This window comes from Arachis hypogaea, chromosome 13 (assembly GCF_003086295.3).
Source record: "Arachis hypogaea cultivar Tifrunner chromosome 13, arahy.Tifrunner.gnm2.J5K5, whole genome shotgun sequence".
Classification (NCBI taxonomy): domain Eukaryota; kingdom Viridiplantae; phylum Streptophyta; class Magnoliopsida; order Fabales; family Fabaceae; genus Arachis; species Arachis hypogaea.
In genome coordinates this window covers 142699078-142719618 of record NC_092048.1, presented here as the reverse complement: position 1 = coordinate 142719618, position 20541 = coordinate 142699078, and the positions used below count along the sequence as shown (strand labels likewise).

At 32.3% G+C, this 20541-nt stretch overlaps 1 long non-coding RNA gene across 1 annotated transcript; it reads left to right on the top strand.

Annotated features, from left to right (window-relative positions):
* Window positions 1–7007: 7007 nt before the first annotated feature.
* LOC140178222 (uncharacterized) lies at window positions 7008–8615 on the top strand. Its single transcript, XR_011870487.1, has 3 exons — window positions 7008–7213; window positions 7358–7691; window positions 8406–8615. It is a non-coding gene; the product is annotated as an uncharacterized lncRNA (long non-coding RNA).
* The last annotated feature ends 11926 nt before the right edge of the window (window positions 8616–20541 follow it).

Genomic DNA, 20541 nt, shown 5'->3' with positions numbered 1-20541 from the left:
TCTTAAAAGGATACTCAAAATGCTGCTCATTCCTGCTTCCTCTTGTTTTTGTTGTTCTGCTTCTTCACCAACCAACTCGCATTATCCTAAAAAGACAAGACCTGTAGTGTTTCCGGCACCAGCATGAGCTCTTTTTCTTCGCATTAATTTCAACTAACTACGCCAATGAGAAATGAATAGGGAGCATTATTGGCTTAGCTTCTTTCCTTGTGACACATCCAACGTTGTTTCCTTCAATTAGTCCCTACAAACAATAATCTCCAATTATATGTCACTGCCCAACAGTCCCACATTCCTCACAATTTTGTATCTATTCTCTTGTTAACACCGCCATCCTTTTTTTTTTTTTCAATTTTGTCTGTATCTTCTCTGTTAACACCACAATTTTGTTGTTTCTTTTTCTTTGTTTTCTTTTTTTTTTTAATCCCTCCCCACCATTTTTGTACTCATCACTATAAGAAGTTGGAGGAAATTAATTAATGTGATGGACTGGAAGTACATCTTGAAATGTGAAATTGATGTTCCCCTTACGTAAGCTAAAAAGGGTAAATAATTTAAAAGACTCGGTTAAATTTTTATAATTTAAATAATTTTTAAAACATTAAAGATATAAAAAAAAATTTTTAGTATTTTTAATTAACGACTTAAAAATACAGGTTAGTTAATTGGTAATTTTAATGGGAAATAAAAAGGCATTTGATTACCCCTTATATTGATTGATCCAAGGTGAATAGAAAATAATATTTGAAGGGATTGAGGGAGTTCCGATAGGATTAAAGAAGCGCACGTGCAGATGCACGTGGGAGTGAGTTCAATGATTGGTAAACGACACATGAACAAGTTTGAGTCTTTTGTCAGTTGTCACCACCACGCACTTTACGCTTCAAAATTCTGAGCCAACGCCATGGTTAAGTAGTTATTCATACTTCATAATCATATTACCCATCTTTTGTTTATTTCCTTTTTCGTGTAGAATTGTTCCCATCTAATTCAACTATCAACCTTATTAGTTATTACTATTACCTTACTGTAATATATTCTTTTCGTCTTGCTTACTACCATTTTTTTTTCTTCTAAATATTTTTTGTTGCTCAGCCTTTCATAATTAATTATGCATGACAGCATGTCAGCATCCTCTCTCTCTCTCTCTCTCTCTTTCTGCCCTTTTCTTTATCCTTTTTTGGTCTTCTTAATGAATAGCAACTTCAAGGCCACACAGCCTGAAGCCCACAGGCTATGGACAGGCCTGGAAAAAAAAAGATATGTGAGATTTCCAGCACCACAACGTATACAAAAGATAAAAAAATAAAATACCGAACCACCACCAAAAATTTGTTGTTCATACAATTAGAGACCCGGCCCCCGCTCTTCGTCCATGAACTCCAAAATCTTTTCCGTTTTCGCCGTGAGAACTGAGAAATAAATAAGCCTCATTTCTCATTCTCCGTATCCCTGCAGTCCCTAGGAGGATTTGCTGATTTGCATTCTCTCTCTCTCTCTCCATATTTTTATAAAAATTTATAATAAAAAATATTTTAAAAAATAAAAATATAATACATTAAAACAACATACAAATATATTTTGTCTAAATTTTAAAATAATAAATTAATTAAAATTTAACATTTAAGTCAAAAAAAATAAAATAACACAATATAATATAAAAAAATAAAATAAATTTTAATACAAAAAATATATATAATAAATAAAATTATTAAAATACTTATACTCAGGGGCGCAGGTACATATAAAAAAAGGGGGGCAATGGCCCCCAAAATTTTAGTTTTATTTAAAAAAAAAAACTCTACTCCCCGTTTTCTTTATTTCCCAGCCCCCTCCCTTTTTATTTCATAATTTTCCCAACTCCATTGGCCCATTTTAATTTCTACAAATAGCCTAATAACTCATTCCCCATCCCCTTTTTTAATTTTCCAGTATATAACCAGTTTTCTTTCTATCCGGTCATCCCCTTTTTTTATTTCCTAAATCCTAATTCCCAGCGCCAGTCTCTCTCTTCCCTTTCTCTCCTTCACTTTCCAAAATTTCAGGTAACAACTTTTCCTATTCTTCTTCTTTTTTATCTCTTTAATCTTCTTATCTTTTACCTCTTTGACTCTTATTTTTTTTATTTTTTGCAGATTAAAAAAAAAGGATAATAGTTCAACAAGTGATTCTTCACTCCTCTTTCTCAAAAAAGGTTCTATTTTTATTCTTTTTTATATATTTAGTTATTTACTTAATTAGTTAATTTATTATTATTTGTTAATTAAGTTTATGTTATTATATGTTAGTATGTATATTTAGTTTTTTTTATTAATTAATTATTTAATTACAATTTTATATTATTTGTACTAGGATGTTAGTATTATTGTTCTGAATTTTAATATTTTATTTTAAATTAAAATATAATTTTTATATTTTATAAAGATTTAGACTGTAATTTACACTTTTTGCTAAATATATTTTTAATTATAGGAACTTATTTGGCCATTTGAATTATGAGTAAGTTCAAAACCATTGATACATTTTTTAAAAGAAAAGATCAAGAGAATGAAGATGCTTCTACTATTACTACTCCAATACTTGAGGAGTCATCAAATTTCATTACTTCAAGTTCTCTATTGAATAGCTCAAAGCGTCCACGACTTCTTCCAAATCAACTGGATGTTTTTCGTTTAGAAAGAGATCCTGGAATGCGACCAATGATTTGGAAGTTTCCTCCAAATAAAAGAGATGAAATCCGTCGGGCTTATATTAAAGTTGGGCCAAATCAACCAATTCTTGATAATTATCCATTTTCTAGTGATAAAAGTCATCGTCGCTTTCAAGTTTCATGGTTTAAATTGTTCCCATCTTGGTTAGAATATTCTATAGAAGATGATGCTATATATTGTTTTCCGTACTTTCTTTTTGCTAAGGAACCTTCAATCAATACGGGTTCAAATGCTTTTATTGAGAATGGTTTCAGGAATTGGAAGAAAGTGAATAGTGAAAAAGAATGTGCTCTTTTGAAAATGTTAAAGATTTTTGTGAAAAGCACGAAATTGAAGTCCCTAATATGAGTGCACAATATGTTTTTGGAAGAGGTCGATCTCGTCAACCAAGTGTGACAGTTGAGCATCATTATCGAATAGATGTATTCTTGGCAACAATTGACTCTCAAATACAAGAGTTGAATAGCATATTTAATGAGCAAACAATAGAGCTTTTAACTTTGAGTTGTGCCTTGGATCCTAAGGACAATTTCAAATCATTTAATATTGAAGAAATTAGCAAATTAGCAGAGAAGTTTTATCCCATTGACTTTCCTTCTAATGAGCTAAATATTTTGAAATCTCAGTTGCAACATTATCAGCATGATATACCAAATCATTTGAAAGGCATTGGTACACTTTCTGAATTGTGCAACAAGTTGCAAGAAACAGGAAAATCAAGAACTTATCACATGGTTGATAGATTAATACGTCTTGTTTTGACTCTACCAGTGTCTACAGCAACAACAGAAAGAGCTTTTTCAGCAATGAAAATTGTTAAGACAAGACTCCGAAGTAAGATGGCTGATGAATTTCTTGCAGACAATTTGGTCATCTATATAGAAAAAGAATTAGCAGCTATTTTCGACACAAATTCAATTATAGATGATTTTAAAAATAGAAAAAAACGTCGAATAGCTTTTTCATGATACAAAACTGTAAGTGGTAATTTTTATATATTATTGTCTTACTTTGATTGAGATTATATATTTATATTTTTTTTTAATTTTATCAATAGAAATAGTAATATAAAATATTTGTAGTAAATTATTAAATATCGCCCCCCCTAAATAGTTAGCCTAGCTCCGCCCCTGCTTATACTAACACTTAAAATATTAAAGATAATTAAGTAAGTTTGTATTATTTGGATCACGGAAAATGAGACAGAAATTTCTACCGCTGTCCCAAAAAAATTTTGTGCAACGGAAGAAATTCTCTATCTACTAGTTCTCATTTAAGACAAGGATTTGATTATGGTGCTGAAGTAAAAATTTTTCAGCACCTACCAAAACGAAGTAGAGGTAAGCAAATCTTAACGTGTGATGTAGTGTTATTGCAGTAACAGACATAAATTGAAAGATACAGTGGTGGCAGAAATTTGGATGGGTTAATTACGGTATAAAATTCCGTAATATGAAAGCATTAAAGAATTGTTACTTGTTAATGTAACACATTTTTTTGTTAGTTTTTGTTCTTATTGGACATGGGTTGTGTGGTTTTTTATGAAGCTGGGTTGGAAATAAAAACAATTATGGTCCATGATAATATGACAAGAATAAAAACAAAAACAGAAAACAAAAATGGAAGAATAATTGTAAAGTATGGTTAAATTTTACTTTTAATCTTTTTTATTATTTTTAATCTATTCTGGTCAATTAAATTATATTTTTATTTTATTTTAATTAAATAATGAATTAATTTCAATTCTTACAGGAAGAACACAATACTATCAACTGAAAGAGTAGAAGAGTAGTGAGCAAGAATAATGAAAATCAAACTGAGGCTACAAAAGAGAAGCTAGAAGTGCAAAAGCAAAATTAAGAGACGTCTGTACTAAGTGAAATTCCAATGAAGACCGAAGTAGTGGAGGAATACAAGTCTAAGATTCCATATCCTCAGAGGCTACAAGAGGTGACCAAGGAACACACAACTTCTTTTCCAAGAGAAGCAATAAAAGATCCTACGAAAGAATGTGAGAAAATCAAGTAAAGGAGTTCATACTCCAGTGAATTAGAGAACTCTCCACCCTCACACATAGAAGGAGAGGAAGATGCACAAATAAAGGAGGAAGACATGCACACTCCATGCTTGCACGTTCCAATAATTAAGCGAAAAACCATACAAGTCCCTTCAAATATATACATGCAAACTTCTGATAAGAAAAATCTAAATGCACTACCCACATTTGAATTGAAGTCTTCTCCCCCAACACTTGAATATGCTTTTCTTAGTCCTAGTGAATTAGAGAGTTGTATGCAGGTTTTTTTTTGTGGGTATCATTTTTCTCCTCATGTCCACTGAAGTCATTTCTCTTAACTAACTGGAAGAAAAGGAAGAAAAAGCAAGAATCAACCATCAAGTTAGTGACGCTAAAGAAGCACTTGTTGAGAGGCAACCTAACGTTAGTTCCGCCTTGCTTCCTTATATCCACTAGACAATCATGATTATTCCTATTTCCATCACCATTATTTTTCTTTATTGCTTGAGGACAAGCAACCATTCTAAGTTTAGTGTTGGAGGCTATGCTCTACATAGCCTAAAAGGATGATGAGAGAAAGATGATGAAAATGAGCGCAATGAGAACTAAGGTTGTTGAATTCTAATTGCTTCCTTTCTTTTTAATTATATACATATGTTATCCTGTTCTATCCTATATAACGCATTTATGAGTCTTGTTAGTCAAGTGCATATCATTACTTGTCCATCACAACCTACAATTATAATTATTGCTCTTAAATGTAGGCAATGATCATGTGCCAAGAAAGAACAAAAAGAAAAAGGGATTGATCATAAAGAACATGATAATGTGAGTTTGGAAGGCCAAACTAACTAAGAATGTTCAACACAAGTTGAGACAAATTGCTTAAGACCTTAGTCTAAAGGACTATTATGGGATCGATCTTTATACTTGACAAAATTTTGAAGGAGTAACATGTAAAAAAAAGAAAGGGGTTAAAAATAAATCCAAAGGCTCTGAGTACCATTGACTAAGGATCCGAGTCAAGTACTTGTAGTGCTTATGTATCAAGCATAAGTTTGAAAACAAAGTATTTAGAGTCACGACTAGGCTCAAGGTGCAAAGCACCCCCCCCCCAAAAAAGAAGAGAAGGCCAAAGGCTCCGAGTACCAATGACGGAGAATGTTAAAAGAACATGGTAAGCTCAAAGAGCTCCTCAATTAAGTGCTTGTGGTATTTCTGTGTCGGACAAAACTTAAGACAAAACATTTAGAGTCACAACTAGGCTCAAGGTGCAAAGCACCCAATGAAAATAAATTGTGGAACAAAAGTAAATAAGTTTGCTTCAAGGTGATGATTCAAGGAAGGATTCTATAATCTAATCCGGATAGAGGTCTTGAAAGATTATAACCAATTGTGTTGAATTGTGCATAAGTGAAACGGCTAACCAAACTCATATGAATTGCAACCATTTATCCTTGTATTTTAAGGTTGAAAAATTTGATGGCTAAGTCATGATTCTTTGCTTGCTTGAAAACAAGCAAGAGCTTAAGTTTGGTGTTGTAATGCATGAGCATCTTAAGCACTTTTCATTGACATTTTTTATAGAAAAGTTATGACTTTTGCTGAATAATTATATGATTTTCAAGGTTATTTTATTAGTACTTTGATTTCCTTAGTTTCATGATTATTGTAGGAAAATATTAAAAAAATAGAAGCAAAAGTACAAAGAGGAACCAAAAATCAAGGCTCTGAAAATCAGACCAGTCATTGAACCACTCTAATCACTTTGTTCCTAACTCACTAGTGTATATAGGCTTTGATGGATCCCAGTATGCCATGGCTTGAGGCTTGCTGCAAATTTTCTTTTTAAAGCCAACAATTTCGCACTTAAAACAGAAGCAATCTTGTAACCTTTCATATTTGAAACTCATCCATTTTAGGTTTGTTGCCCTTGTTAAACCAGAATCCGGTTTGAATAGGTTGGGTAATGTTGATGGCAACTCTGAAGTTTAGAAAATTTCTTTTTAAAGTTCCATCTTTTGTTGGATTTTTCACTTCTCCTACCATTCCGATCAACTCTTCGATGGTCTTTGCCGTTTCAGCCTTTAGGTGTTCAATAGGGATACCATGGACTTGCACCCAGAACTCCATGTGATCATGGCTCACATCCAAGATGAATTCTCCATAGAGCCATTGTTGTAGGTTTAGCAGATTCCCTCTATTGTATTTCACATATCATTGTTGAGAAATCTCTTTCCCGTTCTGCTGTCCTTGAAGTTAATCAGAATTTTATTCCTTCCCACTTCTGAGATAGAGACATCTCTGGAATTACCCCACATGCCCAATATTGAATTTTTTATGGTTTTGAACTTGAGCTCTTTTTTTTTTTGGTATTGAAACGGGGTTATGAAAACCCAAGAAACAAAGACCTAAATACAAACTAAACGGGGTAAAGTAGCCCCTGTTTCATCATCACTTAGGATACTAACTAAATCTAAAGGAGGTAAATCCCAAAACACAAAATCATCATCTAAACTTAAACTCTTTTTTGCTAGGCAATCAGTACATCTATTGCATTCTCTATAAATTTGTACAAAACGTAAACTCCAATCCTTTCTTTTTCACTCATTCACTTTGCTAATTACAGGATTTGGATGGGAGGCCAATTTCTTTCCTCCGTTGAGTCTCTAAACCACCGCTGCAGCATCTACTTCCACTACCACTTTTCTGAAGCCCATCGTCCATGCAAGCTCTAATCCCTTAACCACTCCCCATAATTCTGCTGTGAACGTCGTCGCTTCTCCAGTTCGATGCAAAAAACCAGCGATCCACCATCCTTCATTATTCCTTAGAAGACCGCCACATCCACTTCTGCCTGGGTTCATCTGTGCAGCCCCGTTTGAGTTCAACTTCACCCATCCCTCTGGAGGCGGCTTCCAATTGACACGCTTCTCTATTCTCCTTCCTTGGCGGCCAACCTGGTAAGACCTCTCCATAGCTTCTTTAATTTCAGTCGCTTGTTTGATGATTTTTGTTTGTAGGTTGGGTGATCTCTTATAGTTTTGTTCGTGAATTTCTCTATTGCGCCAATATCATAGTCCTCAGGTAGTTAGAATGAAGATGTCCCTCCACTCAAAATTCTGATTATTACCTATCTATTTTCTAAAATTGACTTCAATCCAGCTTTTCAATTGAGATGGAAAAATCTTGAAGTTTCTGGTGTTTTAATAAGTTTTATCCATATGGTAGAAACTTTAGGACAATCCCTTAAAGCGTGCATCAGATCTTTTTGACCCCTCTTACATAATTAACATTCCTCATTTTCTCCAAATAATTTTATCTTTCTATGATTTGTCATGACTCTATTATGCATAACTCTCCAAACGAATATTTTTGCTCGCTGAGATCTCTTCCAACTCTATAGCTCTGTCCAAATATAGTTTTAATCTTTTCTAGCTAATTTGAGAGACTTTTATATGTTGTGTTAACTGTAAAATCCCCATCAATTGAAAGCTTCCAACCCAACTTTTGTATGCTGTCTTGAGCTCTTTGTCTGTGATGATCTTGCCAATTAAGTTGAAGCATTTTGGTTTGAAGCCAGGATTGGAAGTTGTTCAGGTCTTTAGTTCCGTTTTTTTTTTTTTTTTGGACTGGAAGTTGCTCAGGTTTTACTCTAAACTAATCTTTGGATTCAGGATCGGCAACAACATTAAAACAGTACACAATGGGCCCAGCCCGAACCTTTGACTTGAAGAGCAAATTGTTGATAAAGCATGGCAACAAGGAAAAAAAAATAGTGGCCTTCTGACGTCAAGGTGATGTTTAATTTATGTAGTCATTGAAACATTTTTACAATATTGAGAATTATTATTATTATTAAAATAAAAGTGCGAATCTAATTTCCACCGGAAAGGATCTGAAAAAGCAAAAGCTTAAGATATTGTCACGTATATTTTGGATTTTTCTTCACAGTTATGTCTTTTTTATGTTTTTCAATCTTACCATTTACCAACCATAGCAGAGAGTGCTCAACGTAACATAAAAGAAAAGAAAAGAAATAAGAAGCAGCTTCCATGATCCATGTGCTGAGATGTAAACACTAATCAATCACAGTAACGAAGAAAAGCTACGCAACAAGCACGCAAAGATTTGACAATGACACTACGACCACAACAACCAATTCTTTTGCTCTAATTTCAGTTTATCAAATATCACTCACTCTGCGCATCGTTTATGGGAGTAGATTACTTGTTAGAATGTTACAACATATATAGCATATATAATGAAATTAAGTTCTTTACATACAAGTGTTTTACACTTTTATGTTTATATAAAAAATAAAAAAAAAATTATTTTCATGTTAATTGAAGAAATTAATTAAAAGTCATTTTAGATACTAACAAATTTGTGATCACATGATAACTGCAATTCAATATCTGATTAATATGATCACTGCCAGATTATATATATGTACTAATTAAATAACAATTATGTTCATTATTTTGAATATTATTTTATGAAGGAACAACTAAAAATTATTAACTCTGTTAGATGTATACTAAAATTAAGTCATTAGTATAAGATACATAATAAAATATAAAATACATATTAAAAATAAATTAAATTATATATATCTACATAAAAATATATAATAATTAATTTTAATAGGTGATTTTAGTATATAAATAATTTTTAAAAAACTATAACGATGGAAAAAATGATCCATATATGTCGTGTCAGTTCCCTCACATATATTTCATATCCTCTTCGATCTCTTAGCTTGCACCTCCTTTCTTCATTACTCTACTCTACCGACATATATGTTTAAATTTATACTGTATCTTCCAACCAAAGACTAATTAATATAATTAGTAACAAGACTTAATTACCAGATTATTATTATTATTATTATTATTATTATTATTATTATTATTATTATTATTATTATATTATGTTTTTTACCCGTGCCTTCATGTATAATTGTTTTTCTCGATGACAAACGGTTCGTGTTGATTAAGTAGCTAGTAGAAAGGAAAATAGCATTATGACTATGCAGGTTTTAATAAATGGTTAACATCTGTTGAGTTAAGAAAATAAATAACATTTTGACGATGATAATTGATAAACATGTTAATTGAATTAATGAATCGAGTGAATTTTTTATTATGTGGACTAGATATGCAAGCCCAAATGAATATTATTGCAGCTCAAACAATTGAAATAAGGGCAGCGGAAGCCTAACACACGACATACTTATATGCCTCTTATAAGTTGCATTCGAGTTCAAATCTCAGATGGGGTTAAATGTTATTTAAGAATTTATAGTACTTATATAGTATGTGAGTGTGTTGTGTGGGTGTGTAAAATATGAATGTAATACTTAGAATTAAAAATTATCTAATTCACTTGACAAAAAAAAAATTAAAATAAAGAGATCACAAGGCAGTTAAATGCAAAGTGAAACCAAGATTAAGCCCAATGCTAATAAAATAAAAGTAAAGCAACTCTAAGCTGTTGTGATAATTTTTAGTTATGGGTATTTTATTTTAATGATGGTTCTTTTTCGTTGTTGATGTTCATTTTGGGATTAGGGTTTGTTTTCTTATAATTGAAAATAGCTAATGACAATTTGTGGGCTAAGAGTATTTTCGTTTTTGTTATTGTAGATGGAAGGTCATCCGATAACTTTTGTTTTTTACCATGGTGGATTGTTTAAAAAGAATGTGGAAGGAGATATGATATATGAACTGGATAATACAGAGGTGTTGATGGGTGTTGAAGGAGACACGCTTGATGTGTTCTTTGTAAGGGGTTACTATCAGGAGTTAGGTTACATTGAAGTTGGAAACTGTTGGTGGAAATATCCTGGAGTTCTCCTTTCATCCGGGTTGAGAAGGTTAATCACAGATGCAGACTTGCTTGTAATGTGTAAGGATTGTAGGAAAAACCAACATGTAATCAATATCTACCTTGAGCATTGTATTTCACAGCCTGTTATAGTAGACAACATGAAGGCGGATATAGTGAATGTGAAACCAGAAAGCTTTAAACAGAAGAAATCTTCTCAAGCTAAGAAGTGTAGTTCTCAACCTGCCAAGATGCCCATAACAATGGTTCCTCAGTCCAAGAAGCAAACCTCTTAGCCCAATAGACGAACCTCACAGCCCAACAAACCAATAATGAAGCCCAAATTTGAGCCCAACAAACCAACTATGAAACCCATTTCTCAGCCCAATAACCCATTTCATAAGCCCAGAAGACAACATCTCAACCCAAGAAGACAACATCTCAGCCCATGAAACCTGACCCTCAGGCCAAGAAGACCACCCATCAGGCCAATACAGTCCCACCTCAATTATCTAATGCATAATCACAAATAGTCAAGAACTCACAAGAAAATAAGAGTAAAGAAAGTAGCAGTAGTTATAGAGTCACAAGATCTGAAAGACAAGTGAAAGAAGCTCCCATTTAGGAAGATGACAGTGACTCTCATGACTCTTATGAGAGTGCTGAAGATGAAATGTACAGGTCTCCTAAAGTTCTAGGAGACAATCTGTATAGCAGTAATAGTGACTCTAGTAACAGAAAAAAAGTGCAAAAAGGAACAGCAAGTCTGATGTCAGAGAGAAGCACAAGCCTCTTAAGGCCAGATTAGGTGATAAAGAAATAGACACTGATGACTCTAGCTATAAGGGTTCTGAAGAAGAATAAAGCTCTGAGTCTGGTATGTTAATTTTCTTAGGGTTACTTGTGTATTGGTATATTTGGCAAATGTTAGGATAGCTTATGTGTTAAATTTTTTATCGGCAGATTTAGGTGGCAGTGATGGTGCCTCGGATGCTGACTCATGGCATTCAGAGAATTTTGATAAAGTATTGGAGTCTGATGAGGAATCACCAGCTGTATATCCTCAGTTCAATGAAAAAACAAAGTTTGGACTGTTGAAATTTGAGGTGATTATGATATTTAAGTCAAAATCTGAATTTATGCAAGCAATAAGGGATTATACAATCCAGTGGGGTAGAAATATTTTATTTACAAAGAATAACAAGGTTAGAGTTAGAACTGTTTGTAAGATAAAAGATTGTCCATAGGTAGTATATGTGCATGTAAAAAACAAGACGGATCTTGGCAAATTAAGACTCTAGTTGATACTCACACTTGTTCAAGAAGGAGGAAAAACAGAGCTGCAACCCAAACTTGAACACTTAGTAAATTAGTACCTAAGCTTAGAAAACATCCTACGATGAAGCATCGAGAGGTCTATGACTGGTTTCTCAGAAAGTGCAATGTGTATTTGAATAGCACATGCATTACAAGAGCTCTGAAAGCTGCTAGAAAAGTTGTGGAGGGTGATGAGATAGCTCAATATGGGTTGGTGTAGGACTATGCCAATGAGTTGCTGAATAGCAACCTTGGATCCACAATACAAGTAGGTGTTATCCCCATGCTTGATAGTCCTTCCCTATTTGATCGTTTCTATGTTTGCCTTGATGCTTGCAAGAGGGAGTTTAAGGTAGGTTGTAGACCTTTAATTGGGCTTGATAGAGCGTTTTAAAGACATTACATGGGGGTCAAATTTTGATAGCGTGTGGACAGAATGCTAACAATCACATCTTTGTGATTGCATATGCAATTGTTAGCGTCGAAAATAAAGACAACTAGAAGTGGTTCCTTGAGTTACTACACAACGATCTAGGAGACTACAGAGAGAACAAATGGTGCTTCATCTCAGACATGCAGAAGGTGAGGATGTTATTGACTCACAATAACAAAGTGTTAGGACTAATTTGATTTAATGAATATCTTTGAAGGACCAATCTGATTTAATGAAAATATTTGAGGGACTATTTTGATTTAACATTTTTTCATATGTTTATTCGGTTGCAAGGTTTAATACCTGCTGTTTAGGAAGTGTTTCCCAAGGTACACTATCAATTCTGCGTGTGACATTTGTGGTGCAATTTTTCAAAATAGTGGGCAAGCACTGAGCTAAAAGACTTGGTATGGGAATGTGCTCGATTAAGGACAACAAATGAATTCAACAGAAACATAAACAGAGTTAAGGTGATCAATCAAAGAGCTTGGAAATATCTCGACAAATGGCCGAAAGATGCATGGTCAAAGGCGCATTTCAGTGAAGCTCCAAAAGTGGATAACATATGCAATAATACTTGTGAGTCGTTCAATGCGAAAATCAAGTACGAAAGGAGCAAGCCCATCCTGACCTTAGCTGAGGAAGTTAGAATAATCATCATGAAGAGTATGATTGACAACAGAAAGAAGTTACATAACTACCAAAGAATTCTCGCCCCTGTGCAGCAGAGTAGACTTGAAGCAATGACAATGTTGTCTAGCCACTGGGCTCTTCAATGGTCCGACGATTAAAAAGAAGAACTCTATGAAGTTCATGGCTGGCCAACCAATATGGTGGTTGACCTGGGAAAGCACACATGCAGCTGTCGCTTTTGGCAACTCACAAGTAACAAGTTCAACACTTACTTATGCGTCATCTACATTCAAGCACGATTTTTAATTAATCTTTTAATTGTCTTTGTAAGAGATGCCGTGTATGCATGTAATATCAGCGATACAGGATAAGAATGACAAAAGGGTTGAAGAGTATTGTCATGACTAGTTCAAAATGGAAGCGTACAGGAGGACTTATTGTTTCAATGTCAATCCAGTGAAAAGACAGGATCTATGGAAAAAAACTCCACACTCAGCTCCAGTCCCACCCCCATTAAGCCCAAGCCTGGATGACCAACAAAGAAAAGGAGAAGGGACAAAGACGAGCAACCAACTGGGTCAAAGACAAAGATGAAGAGGAAGTATAACCCTATCATATGCATGTATTGTGGTGAGATAGGACACAACAAGAGAAACTGTGCATCGAAGAAAGCTATGGAAGCTGAAGAGCATGCCAAGCAGATGCAGCTGCAACTAGCTGTTGTTGCCCTTAGTGCAAATGGGGCTGAGCCTGAAGTAAACTGTGTCCCAGATGAACATGATCCAGCTCTAGGAGAAGTAGCACCATTGCCTGCACTTCCATCACCAAGACATCCTCCAACAGTGATTAGCATTAGCCAATCTGAAAGCATTCCACCAACCCAAAATATACAACAGGTTGTATAATCACTACTCAACTATAAAACATATGTGCTTTCTTTTATAATTTAACAAATACATCTGGTATTAAATTATGTAGGAACAAGTCATAGGTAGATAGACCACCTAAATTACATGTCATTAAAGGGAATGCCAGATTGAGGTCCTCTCCTAAACCTACTATAGTTGCACTAGTGGCTATTTTTGTTGAGACAATCAAGGGGACTAGTTTAGCCACTACTAAAAAGCTGGCCAACTTTATAACCTTCGTGCTTACTCCAGGCTTCAAGCCCCCAAGAAAGACTGATAAATGACTTTGATTAGAAAGAAATGTATTCTGCTAGACTTTTTTGTGGAGATACTTTATTTATTTATTTTTGCACAGGACAATTGAAGTTCCATTATAAACATTGTGGTTATCTATGTAATTAAAAGTTGTATTATGCCCTTTTATTATGGTCTAGCCTTCTTTTTAGGGTTGTATCCTCATGTAAAACCTTATGACTTTGCTGTGGTGTTTATCCTTAAGACAATGTGACATTTAACCTTCTATGGCAACATAATGATTAAGAATATTTTGACTACTGATTATGTTCATGGCTTAATATATCTTACTGTAACAGTCATTCTAATTAGTTTGGAACATTTGATGGATATTTTGGTCTTAATCTTAAAAAAAAATGCAAACATCTTTTCTCATTCAAGGCATTTAATTCATTATACCATGACATATCAACAGAATTTGGTTTACTTGGAACTACATAACAAATAACAAAGAATCATATTAATTACAACTACCACAAACATGAAAATTATTATCAGTTTCAATGCTTTAACTTCAGCTTCTAAACTGCCCAATCTCCATGCCACCTTCAACCTCCATTCATCATAGTCACTTTCAACCTGCAAATCAGTCCCATAATCTTTCTTTGTTCCACCTTCAGCCACCCCTTGATAGTCATCATCATCGACCCACTTAAAGTAATTGCAGTGACTACCCTTCTGCAAATTCAAAAACAAAACAAAAAACAAAAAATTGAAAAATACCCAACAACACAAAACAAGATGGAAAACATTTAGCTTTTTCCACAACACTCATCTGGTACCTTGGACATGCATGGAATAGTCTATCTGGGTTCTCTGCTGTCCCAAATTTTTTTATCACAACCTTCAACCCACAGAAACACGATTCCTTATGAGTTTTCCTCCTGGTTCGCATTGAAGCGCTAGAACCATTACTGCTGTTCAACGGAAACGATACACCACCGCCACAACCTCCATTTCCTGCCTCCATCCTCGCCGCAAACCAGCAATTTCAAGGTCTAGTCAGGCATATGGCCCTCTGATTGTTGAACGCGACTTATTTATCGTCCAATTTAGGATTAGGGTTCAAAAACTAAGGGACTGAATTGAACTGTTTTAACATAGTTACCTTATCAGCAATAACAGAGAATACGTAGGTGTCTACCACGGTGGCAGTTAACGTCACACGTCAACGGACGTTAACCAATTCAGTGAGGGAAATGACGGAAGGACGAACGTGATTAACTCGCATATCTTTGAGGGACTATTTTGATTAAATTTATCTTTCAGGAACTAAAATGGAGATCAATGTATCTTTCAAAGACGATTTTGACTATTAACTCACTAAAAAGTATAAAACTTTATAAAAACAGAAAACCTTAACAGAAAACCTTCAGTACTTCAAACACCATCTTTAAGGTGAGAAAAATATCTACAAAAGACATTTTAATTAGTGTATATAAATGATGAGATGAATCGTGATATTAATCAGTTATAAAATGAATCGTAATACTATAATTTGGAGTTTAAGATAATGAATAAATATTTATAATCAGACAATGCATTAATAAGTCGAATTATTATAGCTCATAACTCGAGTGTCTCGCTCGTCAAATTATAACGGACATACCAGAAACAAAAGTGAAATTTGACTAAAATATTAGAGAATACAAGTTTTTGGTTCTTGAAGGAGGGTGGGAACCCCAGCAAAGAAAATCTTATAGTGTTGTTGCGGCAACAAAATTATGTCATGTGTGCTAAAAAGTGACGAATTAATAATAAAAAAATCATTTAACAAAGCCGAGTTACAATAAAATCCTTCAGTAGTAACCAATTAAATTAAAGTTTTAAAATTTAAAGACTTAGCTTGTTCAATTTAATGAGATCTAATTAACATGCATTAATGAATTAATTAATGTCATCCGATCCATGCATTATTTATAATGAACCCACAGATCATATAATATATAATTGAATAATCGAGTTGTACAAGGAACGAATATGAAATCAAACATACTTTACAAAATTGTGATACAATTTGAACTTAAATCATGTGTTGGTCGACCCTACAATCTATCTATTCTTGAGTAGACAATCATGAATCATTATTTTTTCTTTAGCATGGAACCCACTTTCATTATTCATATTGCATTGTGTCTCTTTAATATGAATTGAGATGATGAGACGACCCCTCACTTGGACCATTAATATTGCAACATACATAACACTCTTTTGTCTTTGATTTTGGACAAAGTAAATCATTAATCATAATACAATCGAATTGATATAATATTTCTCCCTTACTACATACTACGTGGAACTTTAGTGCATTCTTTCTCATTTCTCATTTCCTATAAAATTAAAATTGTTATATTAGAAAATGTAGCTTAAATATATAAATTGGTTATTAAATTGTCTTCTCGATCTACTTGTGTCAAAAGAATAATGAATCATCACTTTTCACCCACCAGTGAATTTGATGCATGGTAGAGTAATCATGAATGGGACTAGAACAAATTAAAATCACATCTTTATTCTTTCCAATCTTACTATTTGGAATAATAGCAAAATTTAAAACAAATTATCTAATTAATTACATATGTTTTCAAAATCATATAAAGCATATATATTATTAACTTAACCGTTGAGAAAGGAGGCCTAATTATATAATTTTGTACTGTTGTCACGTGCGTGTGATAATCCAACGTAATGCACAAGGAGTGCTTTTCATCATTTTAATTATAATAATTTTATTAGGAATCAACTAACTGCAACTATTTAATTAGTTAAAAAATATTATTCTAATTTTTTAAATTTTAACATAAAAAATAAAAAAAATTGACTTAATTGACTTATACTATAGGTAGTTCCCAAAACTTTTTTTTAATTATAAACATCATTTATAATTTGGAGTTTCACTACTATTCACTAGTATAATAAATAATTTTAAAAATACCATAATTATTAGTTGTTTATATTAAAAGGTATTCACAAATTTAGTTAATGAATATTATTATTAATATTAATAAATGGTTATCAACCATTCATATATTATCAATTATAATAACGGTATATAGAACTATTTGACTAAAGAGATATAATTTTTTAAAAATAGTATATATTTAAAATATTATATTTTTGGCTAAAAAGATACATTCTTTAAGAATTATGTATATTTAAAATATTTTACCTATTAATAATAAAAAAGTCACGACAATTTGCGTACGTGACAAATTATAATTGTTATGTATAATTTATTATTGTCCACTATTTAAAATACACTAATTAAGTGTGTATTTTAACTATTGAGAGATTTTTTTATTCAAAAAAGTTGATAATTTCTTATTATTTGTTGATTAAGAAATTCTTAAGTTTCATTATATTATGGGAGAGTATTGTCATTAACCCTATAACAATTAAGTGTAAAGACAAATATCTCTCTAAAGAAAACGATCTAATCGTGTCTTAAAACCAAAACACAATTAAAATTTTGTCATCTTCTTAATCATAATTACCCAACAATTTTACAAAGATATTTTGAAGATGGCTCAAGATCAAATTAAAACACCATGTTCAAGGTCATGAATCAAGAGTTTGTCAAGTTGGATCACTTTGATAGAACGAATTTCAATTGTTGGAAGGACAAGATGATGTATCTTCTTTTCATTCTCAATCTTGCATATGTGATTGACCCAAAGACTACACTAATTGCGGATGCCGCTGAAAATGCCACACTAGAAGAAAAAAATGTTACTCAATTAAAGAAAAAACATGAAGAATATACTTTTGCATGTCGAGGTCATATTCTCAACACTTTATCCGACCAATTCTATGATCTCTACATGTCAATTCAATTACCATTGAAGATTTGGAAGTTTTTGAAAGAAAAGTACAATACTAAACGATAAGAAACAAATAAGTTTATTATGATGAAATATTTTGAATTTATGGATCAAATTCACGAATTACAAATCCTTGTAAGTAGACTTTATGATCTACAAGTGGCAATTTCTGAATCATTATAAGTTGGAGCAATTATTTTAAAATTGTCATCATCTTAGAATGATTATAGGAAGAAACTTTTACATTTTGGCGAGGATTTCACAATTGAGAAATTACTAAGGCATATACATATAGAAGAGGAAACTCGAAAACGTGATGTGTATCTCTCTCAAAGTTCTAAAATAAATCACATTGGTGAAGAAAAATCAATAAGAAGAAAAGAAAGTTCTTAAAATTATCAAACAATAATTGGGTCTTGGTTGATTTGCCTCCAGGATTAAAACTTATAGAATGTAAGTGAATATTTAGAAGAAAGTATAACATTGATGGTTCATTACAAACCTTTAAAGTAAGGTTAATGCTAAGGGAATTAGACAACAAGGTCAGACTATTTTGACACCTACGCACCTGTGACAAAAATGACTTCTATTAGGACTCTTATAACATTAGCATCCATTCACAAGTTTCATATACATTGAATGGATGTTAAAAGTTAAAACAGCTTTTCTAAATAGAGATCTTAATGAAGAAATTTATATGTAGTAACTGGAAGGCTATGCGCTATCTGAAAAATAAAAGAAAGTTTGTAAATTAATGAAGTCTTCGTATGGCCTAAAACAAACGCCTAAACAATGACATGAGAAGTTTGATTTAGTAGTGTTATGAAATGGATTTTTACATAATAGTGCGGATAAATGTATTTATTCAAAAAGATTATGGAGTAATCATTCGTCTATATATTGATGATATATTAATTATCGGAACAAATTATTTAGAAGGAATTCATGTAACGAAGGAATATCTAACTTCTAAATTCAAGATGAAGAATTTGAATGAAGTTGATACAGTATTAGGTATAAAGGTGCATAAGAATGAAGTTGGCTTTATTTTAAGTCAATCTCATTATATCAAAAAATATTGAAAAATTTGATCATCTTACAATTAAAGAATTCAATATACCCTATGATCCTAATTTTAAATTAGAAAAAAATATGGGAAGACCTATAGCACAATTAGAATATACTAACATTATAGGAAGTTTAATGTATACAATGCATTATACCAGACCTGGTATAGCATTTATTGTGTGTAAATTATCAAAGTTTACAAAAAAATATAGCAATCAACATTAGAAAGCCATTACAAGAATTCTGGGTTATCTCAAGAAATTATAAACTTAGGATCACATTATATATAGTGATAGATTATCCCGCAGTTTTAGAAGGTTATTCTGACGTAAGTTGGATTACAAATTTTAGTGATAACAAATCCACTTCAGGATGAATTTTCACTCTAAGTGGTGGAGCAATAAGTTGAGCCTCAAAGAAACAAACATATATTACAGATTTTACTATGGAGGCTGAGTTTGTAGCTTTATTAGCCGCAGATAAAAAAGCAAAATGGTTAAACAATTTGTTATATGATATAAGCAGTAACGACAGCAGACGACAACCATTTCAATCTTCTGTGATAGTGAATTTAGTGCTATGTACAATAAATAGGAGGGTGAGTTAAAACTTTTAATAGAATGGTAATATTATTTATCAAAGATCTCCACTTATATGAATATAGGAGTGGTGCCGCTCTAATCGAGAATTTTAGAGATTTTATTCTTGTAAATATTCATGAAACCAAGATGAGTACATACAAGTCATATAAGTGCTTAAAATTATAAACTTTTTGAACTTGGAGGATATAAGTGATGTGTGTAATTTTTGGTACTAACATATGGAGTATATGTTTAATCAATTAGACATCTATTACTTCGTTAGAATTTTAAATTTTATACAAAAAAATATTTAATCTTAGTGACACATTCTTTATTTATATACTTGTATGATATTTAAATTCTGTAAATAGGAGAGATTAAAAGTTATTTACGAATTTAATTAATTAATATTATTATTAATATTAATAAACGGTTACCAATCGTTCATATATTGTCAATTATAATAACGGTACATAGTATCATTTGACTAAAGGGACACAACCCTTTAAAAATGATATATGTTTGAAACATTATACCTTTAGTAAAAGGGACATAACTCTTTAAGAATTGTGTATGTTTGAAACACTATATCTATTGATGACAATAGAAGAGTCACAACAATTTATTTATAACTGCTGTGTGCAATATATATAAATATACCCTTGTCTACTATTTAAAATACACTAATCAAGTGTGTATTTTAACTATTGAGAGATTTTCTTGTTCAAGAGAGTTGAGAATTTTTGAGGAAAAGTATAGGGAGACAATGAGTTTAGTGAACAATGCAGTTACACATACTGTAACCTCCCTTCTCCACTTGTGATTTCCGTAAGAGTATAATGTGTTTTTACTTTATTGGGCCAATTTTAAAGCTCATTATTCACATTGTTTACAAAAGTAATTGTCTACCTAACAAAACCAAATTTTTT